The sequence below is a fragment of the Metopolophium dirhodum genome, chromosome 9, assembly GCF_019925205.1.
Source record: "Metopolophium dirhodum isolate CAU chromosome 9, ASM1992520v1, whole genome shotgun sequence".
NCBI lineage: Eukaryota > Metazoa > Arthropoda > Insecta > Hemiptera > Aphididae > Metopolophium > Metopolophium dirhodum.
The window spans coordinates 3,252,014-3,266,155 of record NC_083568.1 but is presented as its reverse complement, the minus strand read 5'-3'; the positions used below and the strand labels follow the sequence as shown (position 1 = coordinate 3,266,155).

Sequence of the window (14,142 nt, the reverse complement as noted above, 5' to 3'; positions counted from 1 at the left end):
ATTTTGCGCGGCACTTTTTTTTCGGACGAATTTCGTGTTTTCGGGACGGGTGTAAATTATTAAAATGTGCACACTACGAATTATACCCACACGAATACACTGACCTAGATCTGGTGGTGGTGCAGTTCTCCGAAATGACGCGCGACAGATGATCAATAATTGACGAACGTGTAAAAACACCGAGAATAAAATGTGAGTCGTCGTCTTAAAATTGTCAGCGATAGGTTTGTATAAAATTATATATTATGACGTAGGCTATACCATGTCTGTATCCGTGTGTCTGACGATAAAAAAAAAATAAAAAATTCTAATATTTGTTATTTTTGTTTCGGATTGATATTCGTTATTGGTTTATAGAACATTACGCAATAATATTACTCTTGACTGTAATAGTATAATTCGTTTGACGAGAAAAATTTGTTTTCGTTAATTAGGTATTATTATCGCGTTTTCACGATTTAGTGCAATCCATGTTTTAATATATGTATAGTTTTTAAATACAATTTTTAAGTACATTATTAGGCAAATCACATTTAAATACAATTTAAATTTTGAATGTCAAAGACGCGTTACCATATCGATAATTATAATTGGGGGGGGGGGGGGGGGGAAACACAAAATTATTCACAAGTTCAATGATTTATTTATATTTATGTTAACGTGTAATTATGGTTCACTTCCCGGTAAATCAACAGGTGAAATAATTACTATACATTTCTGCACTCGTCTTTTGTATATTATACCAAAATAATTATTCCACCGTCTACTAAGACTATAACTACATTATATAATATAACGGTATGTTAGTATGGATATACTCATTTAAAACAAAAAAACAGTTCAAGGTCCACAATAATTAATAAATCTGTTTAAAAATAATGTACTTACACAATTTTGCTTAATTTTACAACGTTTATGAATACAATATTCGCTATAATTATGATTTTTTTGTTTGCTGTGAATATGGTTTACGAATTGTCATAAGGGAATAATATTTAGGTACATTAGATTCCGGTATAGAAAAATGACAGTGACTGCGTGTTAATTTTATAATAAAAATCAATACTTAGGTACCTAACTTATCATATATTATACCTAAATTATTTATTAAGTAGAATACAAATATTTAGGTATTTTCGGTAAGATAGACATATTGATTGTGGTGTAAGGGGACCTAATCATCGATATATTATGTTTCTACGCGTTATTATCTTTAGATTCGTTAAAGCTGATATGAAATATCTCATAAAAATCCTGAGCCTAACCTTTTTTCAAATCCATTATCTGATGGGTATACATTAAGTAAGGTATTTAAGCCTAACCTAATAGTCGACATTCCATTGATATTATATTAAGAGGACCACACCCAAATGCGTTGTCTCCATCATACAAATGTACAACGGAGAAAATACCATTTTGTGAGGGACAACTTTACTCCCTCTGTATTTATAGTAGAATTACAAAAACTTGTAAAATTGTTGTCCACACGGAAAAAACAAAACAGTTAGTTGTACTATAAAAATAGTAGGATTGACTGTACATTATGATTGCTATAGGGATAGCTATAATATTAATCAGATTTACTAAATTATTATAGTTATTCGAACTGAAATATAGTAAACTTAACTATAACTAGTAACTATATTTATATAGTAATAATAAGTAAATCACTTTAGTTATTTTAGGTGCCTATTAAATAGTTATATTTACTATAATTAGTTTAACTATAATATTATAGTAATTTTTTTTTCCCTTGCAGCGTAAAACAGTTTTTGCTATGTTGTTAAGTTTGTAAGACGGAGACAATACATACGGTGTGTGGCGTTCTCTTAATTGCTATTTTTAATAGTTATTGAGGTAACCTTAAAAAATGAGATATTTTTTTTTGAATTTTATTTAGTTTTTTTTTATTTATCAAATGTAATTAAACACTAAAAACATCTATCAATATAATCTGATTTTTTTTATTATAAAACAACATACCAGCTATAATTGACCGCGGCTGTCTTTGAGGTTATTTAAATTTGTTTTATGAACGCACATAGTTTCGTGATGAAATCACATGTATTAATATCACAAAATCTACAGACGTTATCTATGATTTAGAATACAATATATAACATCCATAAATATCTACATACGCCTAACTATATCAATAAGGAACCTATATAATATTAATACCGGTATAAGTCTGCGTTGGTACCTACTACTTGCGTCCCAAAAAGGTATATTTAGCAGGTAGTACATTCGACCGTACATTGTGTTCTGGTTCGGCAAAATTAAATTGTATGTGTTAAACTCATTAATATATTGATCGTCTATGTAATATTTAATAAAAACATAATAATTAGCATATTACTGTATTTTACTATAGTACATATAACATTGTAACACGGTTATTACAGTGAAAAACGATAAATATACTATCTATTGTCGTATACTAACAAAGTGCATTAAAATAATTGATTTTTTACTATCGATTTTCGGGTCACAACTACAGGTTATAAAAAAGGAATACTGTGACGCCAAACGTGTAGACGACGACGTACCTATAGGCCAGAACCAGTTTTTGAGGTGTATAATTCAGACCAAAATCTTGGACGAGCAATAACAATACTGTTCACCGGGCTATAAATAATATCACATGATACGATGAGTTATAGCAAAATTATCAAATTATTGACAATAATATTTTATTTTGGACCCCGGCTTGTATATTTATCTATAGTGCATACATTTAAATATAAATATGCTATTATCCATATCATAAAGAACCTATAATTTATTTTTAGTAAATCTGAATATGGCTCTGCGGTCAAAGTCACAAATTAATATACATTATTTTATTTGGTAGTATTTTGAAGTCGATTGGATAATGTGGGGAGGGGAGTTACATAAAGTTGCCCTCCCCACCACCTCAACGTCAACTCTGATTATACTCAAAACTCGATTGGTGAAACTCATGTGCAAATCATATTTTGTAGTATTTTGAATTTTTGATATCGCACAAAGTGTTTTAAAATCGTTTCGTTTAAAATGTGTTTAACAGATGTAAAATATAAATCGATCCAAAATGTAATCTTATTAGCTACGGGTATTGGTCAGTGCACAGTGGGATACCTAAATATCACATATTGTATTCTGTGTCATCGACCAGCTGCAGGTTGCGATACGATGGATTATAGCAAAATTATCAAATTATTGACAGTAATATTTTGTTTTGGGCCCTGCCTTATATATTTTATCTATAGTAGGTACATACATTTAATTATAAATAAGATATTATCCAAATCATAAACCTATATTTTATTTTTAATAAATCTGAATATTGCCCTGCAATAAAAGTCACAATTTAATATACAATAATTTGGCATTATTTTTTAATCAATTGGACAATGTGGGGAGCGGGGTTACATGGAATTGCCCTCCCCACCGTCTCAATGGCAACTCTGGTTTTACTCAAAACTCGACTGGCAAAACGCAGTGAACAAATCATTTACAATTATTATTCGGTAGTTTCTTGAATTTTTGAAATCACACGAAGTGTTCACATTTTAAAATCGTTTCGTTTAAAATGTGTTTAACAGATGTAAAATATAAATCGATCCAAAATTTAATATTATTATCTACGGGTATTACTATATATGTGACTATATCTACAGTGCACAGTGGGTTACCAAAATATCACATTATTGTATTATATACTGTGTCCGACGCCGTGCCATCGACGAGCTGCAGGTAGAAACCTGTTGCGACACGATGGATTATTGCAAAATTATCAAATTATTGACAATAATATTTTCGTTTGAACCCCGCCTTGTATATTTATTTATAGTACATACATGGAAAAATCGACTTAGTAACGTTACCCCAGCCTCACCCGTGGAAAATTCGACTTTCCGGGAAAACTGTTAGAGCAGGAATAATGAAAACGTAGTCAGAAATTGAGTACTAATTATTGGCGCGAAAAAAATTGCAAAAGTCAAATTGGGGGGAGGGGCGGGGTAATGTACGTAATTTAAATATAAATAAGATATTATCTAAATCATAAAGAACCTATAATTTATTTTTAGTAAATCTAAATATTGCTCTGCGGTAAAAGTCATAAATGAATATATAATTATTTGGTAGTATTTTGAAGTCGATTGGACAATGTGGGGAGGACAATGTGGGGAGGGGGGCTACATGAAGTTGCCCTCCCCACCGTCTCAATGGAAATTATTATTTTACTCAAAACTCGAATGGCGAAACTCGATGAGCAAATGATTTACAATTATTTGGTTGTATTTTCAATTTGTGGAATCGCACAGTGTTCACATTTTAAAATCGTCTCGTTGAAAATGTATATAACAGCTGATGTAAAATATAAATGTCCTAAATGTAATCTGATTAGCTACGGGTATTGGTCGGTGCTCAGTGGGTTACCCATATATCACATTATATTGTATTATATACAACTGTGTCCGACGCTGTGCCATCGACGAGCAGGTAGAGACCTGTTGCGGTCCGACGCTGGCGTATAATATAATAAATACAATAATTATCTTATGACTCATCCTCTTCGGACCCATTTTACCATTCTACGAACTCGCACGCTCGGGCTCCTATTGTCTGCGGTGTATTATTTTTTTTTCTCTTTTCCTTTTTATTTCGACACTGGAAAACGTATAATAATATAGAAGTTTATCGACACATTATAGGTATTATCTACAGGTAATGGCCAGCAGTAGTATAGGGAATTAATGACAAATAAAAAGAGAAACGCTAAACTGCAGACGACGCAGTGGAGATACATTGTCAATATGATATTATATGTTATAATGCAATTGATTTAGTATAAAATTATTTTATGATTAATTATTGTTAACGCTGTGGATTTAATGCACTAGAAAATCTTTAAAAAGCTAAAAAAAAAAAAAACGTAACTTAATATGCATTTCAAATAACAATACATCCACTAAAATAGTAAATCAATATAAAAAAAACATTCTCATACCTTTAAAGAAAATAAATATCCAAGTTAATAAACGTTAATCGACTGAGTCCGTACATAAAATAAAAAATATGAGTTTAAAAAAAGCCTAAAAATGACCTCAAACATAAGAATCTAAAACGTATAAAAGAAGCGTAAAATAAAAGTTTCAAAATTGAATCCGTCAATCCGCAAATTTTGTGTTTGAAAAAATACCAATGTAATTTAACTATAAATTCACGGCCAAATTGCCTATGTTAATAATTACAGCAATATCATAATAAAAGGTTTTCTAGTTTTCGACTTAACGTCTGCATATTATATACGAATATACGATATATACTATCAGTTTTGTGCGAATCGATACAAAGGTCAAGTTCGGTATGCTAATATCGTCGTGTAATTGTAGCAGCTGTATAACCGTCGAACGCGCACACGAAAAACGACAGTAACAATAATACATATTAGATGTATATATTTAATAGTATATAATATGTAATAGGTATGCGACACGCAACGCCTGGAATGAAATATTATTGACCTTTATTTTATTTCTCCGATTTGTCTTTTGACGAAAACGGGTAACCACGGTCGGTCGCGGTCACACTCGGCGGAGTATTAAAAACAACGTGTCGGTAGGTAATGTTTAAGACTTTAATATTTTATAATATATTAATTAGACTATATTTTTAAGGCACGAAAAACGTTCCCGGCGATTTCGGCGATTATTCGTTTTTTAATTCTCGTCTTGTCCGGCACGAACCCGACGACGGCACGCATCTATCGTTATATAGCACTTTTTAATAACATACGTAATATTATATAATAATATAATATATTATTACTATGATATTTTTGTTGATTATAATCACAGCAACAACCACGATAACGGACAATGTATTTTATTGATATACGGGAAACGTCAGTTTTTTATTTTGCTCGTTAATAATAATTCTGATTCGAGATATTATTTGAAATTGAACGAATAAAAATATCGCGTGTCATATATTATTATTACTATTTTATTTTGTACTATCGTTTTCACTAACCGTCACCGCCCAGATCGTGGCCGTCGTAGGTACCGCGAAGTAGGCCAATATTAGGTACACCTTTTGTACAATAATATCACGCCGTATACCATACAATACTGTACAGTGTACACTCGTGTGTCGGACTTGTATACAGGGCGATTCAACAAGCATGCTCACCCCTTCCTGTTTAAATAATGCGTAGTTATAAGAAACCTGATTTTTGAAAATTTTAAATATGCACCTTCGCAAAGATCTTATTTTCAAATTGTTGGGATTATTTGTATTAACTACCTACTTGAGGAAACTTTGTCTTTGCTCTGTTCTGCTGTACAAATAATTTACAGTAGATAGGATGGGGGGCACCTCATTTGACAAACAGAAGCTTGTATCACCACTCCTGCTAGTGTTGTGGGTACAACAAATTTCAATGATTTGAAAACGTGATCTTTAAATAGGTATATTAAAAAAATCATAATATTTTAATAAATTCATTATTAAAGGAAAAAACGGAATTGAGCATACTTGCTGTTAATCACCCTGTATATACACGTATGTCTCACTCTCGGTGCTGAGCCGGAATTATTATTATTATTATTATCATTATTTTGTTGTCGTTTTTGTAATGCTTATATGACCCTTGGCCACGCGTTTCTATCCGATCGTTTAATATTATTATTCTCATAAATATATTTAATATTATTTTAAGTGTAGTTTAAGTGTATAACGCATTATTCCGTACAATAGATTTTGAGCGGGAAAATCTTGTTATCGTTTTTTTTTTCAGTGAATTTCCATACCACCCAAGTGCCCTTTAAAATGCTCGAATTACCTATAATTCTTTTTAATCCTGTGACCGGTAGCCAGTAGGTATATATTAAAATATACCGCATTATTACACTGCTGGTGTACCACATTTTCGCAAAATTCACGACTACTTTGTATTGATATTTTATTTTTTTTTTTTTAAATCTTATCTCAACGTTTCAGGTTTTAATAATACCTATATGGGTGGGTACACACGGTGGATATAATAACTCACGGTAAAACAAACGAGAATAACAATCCGTTGTATAGTCATATAATGTAAAACATAAATAATAAGCAAGCTATAAAATATAAAATCTTCGGTAGGTATATACAGGTAGTTTATTGCTGGTAGGTACCTACGTAATAATATTAATATTATATTGATGATGGTACAAGTTTATTATTATTTGTAAGTTTTTTACAATGTTATTATTAATATTGTCGAACAAACAAACACAATATAATACTAGCATGTAGGTCTTGATGCGGCTTGGGTACAACGCGTAGGTACAATGTACACGATACAGACGTACAGTTATTATATTTAAGTTTATTCGGAAAAACAATACTTTGTAACTATTTCGACGAATAATTTTTTTCTTAATATGTATTTTATTTCGCTGAAATTGTTAAAATTGTTGAAACGATTTTTTGAATAAAATATATATATATATATATATCCATGTTATCTTCAGTACAATCGCGTCTGCCTGTCTGTCTGTCTGTCTGTCTGTCTGTCTGCAATCGAGTTTTCACATGGACATATGTAATAATATAGTGGTTTGGATTTAACGAGAGACAAGTTCTATTATAATGTACTAAGTAATAAGTATAATAATTATTATCTTGCATTTATTATTTTTAACACATACAATTTTTCGTAATTTAATTATTTTAGAATGATTCATCAAATAGATATTTTCAGACTTTCGGTTTGCTATTTTTTAATTATGCTTATATAATACATTTATTTCGGAGAATAAATATTTTTTTTTTTTATATAACTAAATGTTACGCCCAATTTAATTTGTGTTTTGTGTTTATAATCACACTAATAATAAAAATATAAATCTTGATGCGACTGTCGAATAAAATATATCATCGTATATTGTTCAGCTCACTAAACTTAGGTACATGTTTTTAATGTTTCAAGGTTAAGAATCAAAACAAATAAAATATAAAATAATATAATATTATGTCACAAAATTCGATTATTTTGTTAATCTATTATAAATAATATTAAATTTATATTCATATAACTTTACGCCGTACTTTGACTGTGAACCATATTATGTTCTACCATATTATATAATATTTAATATATATTGTGTACATTTTTTATAGTAACAAGTAATAATTAAAAAAACGAGTATCTAACCGAAAAAAAGATATTATATTACAATATGAATTATACCGTTAGAAATTTAATTAACAAGAGAATGACTTTATAGAATATTGTAGAAACACAAGAATAAACGTCAAATAAATGGTCGCTTGGATCCATCTCAATGAGTATAGTATGTAATGGGTAGGTATAGGTACATTTCAGAGTTTTAAAGCTAAATATTTTAAATCACAAAAATTACAGCGACATTTAAAAAATTTAACTAAAAAACTATAACGTGGAATAGTATTAAAAAACCACATGCTACAAATAATAATGTGTATAAATAATATAATACTGGCGCATATACATATTATACACCTTACCTAAAAACTAACCTAACCAGCATTATATTTTTCTTTCGTATAAAAGTGAAATCGCTGAGTACCTATTGATAATTAGTCTTTCCATTTTACAGATTTTGTAATATATATGTATATATTTTTTTAATAAAACAATTATTTACGAGTGAAAATTGATTGTACACAGCGTAAACAAATGATTACAGGATTGTATAGGTACACCTAAAGGCTACTACATACAGGTAGATATTATTATAAATATAAATATCCATCAATGGCCAATGCACAACCAAAATGTATCAATAATAGATTCTTATTTGAGAAAGACAAAAAATTAATTGCAATATTATTATGCCTTTATTATTTCTTTTAAACAAATAACTAACTATAGATGTCAATATAGAATATGTCAGTATAGAAGTCAAATTAGTTAGTAAACTATAATTTACTGTTATATTTTATAAATGTATAACAAATCGTATTATATATAGGCAATTGCCTAACCTATAAACTTTTTTGAAAATTAATATTTAGCGATGGTTAGGTTAGATACGTCTTATGATATAGGTACTTGCAACATTTTGTCCATCCACTATTTTACGGGTGGTGATAATATTTCTTTACGATTTTAAAGTGGTTTTGTGGCCATATATTTTTTCACATATACCTAGGTATATACTTCATTACTTCAATATAGGTACGGTTATCAGAATTAATAGCTATCCTTTAAAGTAGAAATTTATTTTAGCACAATTTTTTTTCGCTCGAAACAGCTTTCGCGTTATTCTGAGAATTTTTCTCGCGTTCCTACAACTGAACTCGGCGAGAGTATATAATATTAGCATAATATAATATTTTCCATATCGTAATATATTACATAGATATATTAGCATTTATATATGTGCATATTTTTAAATATCAAACGATCGAATCGATCGATAATATCAAGTAAAAAATCATGTATACAAAATTACTTATGCTCGCGTGCGCGCAAACATGATATATAGCATTTAGGTAAGCTAGTACAGCAACGACCGCAACAATAAAACGACTTGTACCTATTACGTACGATAACACCGATGAGATAACAATATAATATTATAATATTATTTTAATATACATATCAATACCACTCGGCAGTGCGGCTCTCTATTGCAATATTTAAATAATTTCGGTCGTCATCATGCGACGCAAATGAACGTAAGCCTCGCTGAATATTTCACACAGGCGAATTTGCCCGCAACAGTACGATTTTATAATGTCGTTTGTCCGTCGCTATGAAATACGTAATATATTATTAATTTGTAGAGCAATCGTTTTCGTTTTATAGAAAAAATCGTACTTAAAAAAAATATGTGTCTAGTACTATATTATAGGTGCTGCTCGTGCAGTGGTGTGTGTAGACGAATCGTCGCCGGAGGCTGTATTATACGAACGTTATGGTACCGATGCGGACGTATAATAGGTACATAATATTGTTGTAAAAATAAAAATTTAAAAAAAAAAAAACAGTACCGTGTTCCGAACACGCGTATGACTAATCGCAGTTGGCCGGCAGCCGTCCGCCCGCGCCGCCGACAGGTCAACGTCGCCCTTTCTCCTATATACATAGGCACGTATAATAATAATAATAATATAATATAATATAGGAACCTATACAATATATACTTACGCACAGTTATATACGCGTATAAATAATATATATGTGTATTTTTTTTTTTTTAAACTTTTATTATCATATGGACTACACAATCTGTATATTTAGGTTTACAATATTATAAAATTGTATATATATATAGTATGTACAATATTAAAATGTTATACTCGCAGCAGTTTATATAGGTAACATATTATAACATGTATATAAAACACGGCCTTTCGATTTTCGGTTAGGTACCACGATTTATCGAACACACACACACACACACACACTCTCGGCGGGGGGTATCTGCGAGAGGGAAACGTCGTCTTTTGTTGGCACACACCGCACACACGCCCGGGCGTTGTATTATACACATAATATATACGAAGAGATGAAAAATACCAATATATATATATTTAGTGTAAATGTTGTAGGTATATCTTTTTTTTCCTCCTCATTCTTTTATATTTTATTTTCTTATTTTTGTACAACAGAAAAACGGTATTAAAGCATAACGTCGATAATAGGCAGCAGTGTGCCGAAGACGAGACCAGTTCTTACACGTTATAACAATACGTTTATACATATATATATATTATATACATATAGGTTAGTCGTAAGATGACTCATATTATGTACCGTGCCGCCACCGATTGCTGCAGAACATATTATATATGATGTCTGCGAACGTGCGTGCGTTATACCTACTTACTTGTAAGCCGCTACAGTTAATGCCCGATACCTATTATATCTACACTAATATATATATATATGTATATAAATAATAATAATAATAATATAACGTATACTATAATATTATTATCTGCGTTGCCGGTGAAATTAGTATTCACTTTTCGTCAGCAATGATACGCGATAATTATAATAATAATAATATATAATATTATAATGGCGCGCGCTCGGTGAGATGGGAAATGCGAGATTACAATATTATATAGGTACATCAGTTGTACGTGTAATATAATATTATAATAGAGATGTATTGTTTATTCGCTTATAGGCGGTCAGTTGGTTGAGTATAGTTACTATACAAGTAATTAGAGTTCGGATATAAGTGGAGTAATGTAATGCACTCAAGGCTCGACTGTCTCCACTCACATCTGACCTTTAAATAGGCAGGAACACACACTTTATTTTAGTCAACTGTAATGACTAATGAACTTTTCGCAATTCCAAATTCAAATTTCATATTATGTTGAATTAATATTGTTAGAATGATATTCTCCTCTGGAATATAAAACCAATGTGCTGTATTTAAATAATATATAATAGTATGATGTCTGCGAACGTGCGTGAGTTATACCTATACCTATATACCTACTTGTAAACCGCTACGGTTAATGCCCGATTTACACCACATATAAATAATATTAATAATATAACGTATAATAATAATATTATGTCTGTGTTGCCGGTAGACATTGTTCACTTTTCGTCAGCGATGATGTGATGATATATTGTACCTATGTATCTATAATTTGTGTGCGCTCGGAGAGATGGGAAATTAGAGATTATAACAGAGATGTATTGTGTGTATAAGGTTAGTTGGTTAAGTACTTACAAGTAATTAGAGTTTAGGGATAAGTGGAGTAGTACAATTCACTCAACTGTCTCCACTCACATCTTAACCTTTAAACAGATGCATTTCCCTGGCACCCCCACCTCAGAATTTTGGATTCAAACCAAGGGCTTTCGTTTGTGCTACGTTTGTGCCGGATTGTGCTCGAATTTCATCGTTTGTGCTGCAACCCTTCTAAAGTTATAAGGGATAATGATTGGGGGTGCCAGCGAAACGACTGCACCCCCACCTCAGAATTTCGGATTCAAACCAAGGGCTTTCGTTTGTGCTACGTTTGTGCTGGATTGTGCTCGAATTTAATCGTTTGTGCTGCAACCCTTCTAAAGTTATAAGGGATAATGATTGGGGGTGCCAGCGAAACGACTGCACCCCCACCTCAGAGTTTTCAAATATAAATTATGCCATTCGTTTGTGCTACGTTTGTGCTGGTTTGTGCTCGAGTTTTATCGTTTGTGCTGCAAACCCTAATGAGCTAGAATGGATCTTTAGTGGGGGTGCCAGCGAAACGGCTGCACCCCCACCTCCAAATTTTTGAATTTAAATTATGCCATTCGTTTGTGCTACGTTTGTGCTGGATTGTGCTCGAGTTTCATCGTTTGTGCTACAACCCCTAATGAACTACAGGGGATTATTAGTAGGAGGGGGTGGTATGGAGCCATAATGCAACCCCAATTCAAAATATTGGTTCTCCAAATATGAGCCAATCTTTAGTAGTTTGCTACTGATATCCTGTACCATACAGTACTCTACTACTTCCGGAGTTATCCTTATAAATTTAATTAGGGGGTTGTAAAGACGAGCCGACACCCCCCATATTGAATTAATTGGTAAAAATGATCCATATATGTCATTAGTTATTTTTCGTAGTTTTTACGTTCAAATAACTTACTTGCATGAGTTTGATTTTAAAATTTACGTAATCGTAATAATTATTGTGAAAATTAAAATTCTCAAATGTACGTTTTTATCTTGCAAAACTATTAGAAATAACTAAATGGCGTACATAGATCATTTTTACTTTTACCGAAAAAATACGTATCCCTAACTGTTGAATCAAAGACCAAAACGAAAAAATTTTTAAAAAGTTAACCAAGGAAATACGTAATACGCGTGATTAAATCACTCATAAATCAAAATAGACTTTAAAATTTAATAAAACACTTAGGTAAAGATATTTAACTATTTTTTTAAATTATGTAGTAAATAGTAATAAAATATATTGGCTTCAATAAATTTAATATTAAAATTAATTGATATTATATAAGTAGCTACCTTAGTTACCTTATTAAACTTGTGTAGGTACCTATAATACTAGGTAGTATAGGTACCTATAATTCACAAAGCACCTACTTATGTACATGGTACATGTACATTGTACACATTATATAAAACTTCACTGTTAATATTTATTATTATATAGCAAGCACTAAGCAGTATAACAGTATAGTACAATAATTGTAAGGTACAATAAATTATATTATACAATAAACAATATTATTTATACTTATACTTTACGTTACACCATAATTTTCTATGGTACAAACTATATTTGTTATGGGCACATTTTTGTAAATGAAAACTGCCAGGACGGTAATCAACTAATAACTAATGCTAATCACTAATTTCTAATAATCATGAACTAATAATAAAATAATCAAAAACGTACGTATATAACAGCAACATTATGCTTGATAATCACTGGAAAACCCCATTACCTGTATATACACATAATAGATACTATCATACCTTTATACCATAACATGTCTATTATGAATCTTATTATAAATTCTTAGACAAATATTTATATTCCCAATGATTTAAATTAGGTTATCAAAAATCAAAATTACTTATTTATTTTCATAAATTAATTAATTTTGTATTTAAAATGTAAAAAAAAAGTTTATATTCACGATATTATGTACAGCCGAAAGCCACATTAAATTATTAATACATTATATTTTAATATAAGAGTACATATTGGTGTGAGGGGGCTTTGATGCATTAAGGAGGGGGGTATGAATGTATTGTCAATAGGTACTTAATCACTCATCAATATTACATTCAATATTGTTCTGTGATATTATACTATTAACTATTAAGTAGGTTGATAATCAAATAAGAATTAAAACAAAGTGATTTTTCGAACATGGATGATTGCTAAATTTATTGAAATATTTAATGAAAAGGAATCAAAAGAAAAAGTATCTAAAATAGACTAATGTACCACTTTAAGAATTTAATTTATAGTCAATAATTATGTTTTACCATAGGTATGTTACTCTCTATAGTCTATACGGGTGATATACTGATATCACAAAGTGATGCACTGGTGCCCAACGTGGGGCTCGAACCCACAACCTCGAGATTAAGAGTCTCGTGCTCTGCAGACTGAGCTAGCCGTTTGAAC

The 14,142-nt window shown here is 30.7% G+C and overlaps 1 non-coding gene across 1 annotated transcript; it reads right to left on the bottom strand.

Annotated features, from left to right (window-relative positions):
* Positions 1-14,065: 14,065 nt before the first annotated feature.
* On the bottom strand, positions 14,066-14,142 carry Trnak-cuu (transfer RNA lysine (anticodon CUU)). The gene has a single exon. It is a non-coding gene; the product is annotated as a tRNA-Lys (tRNA).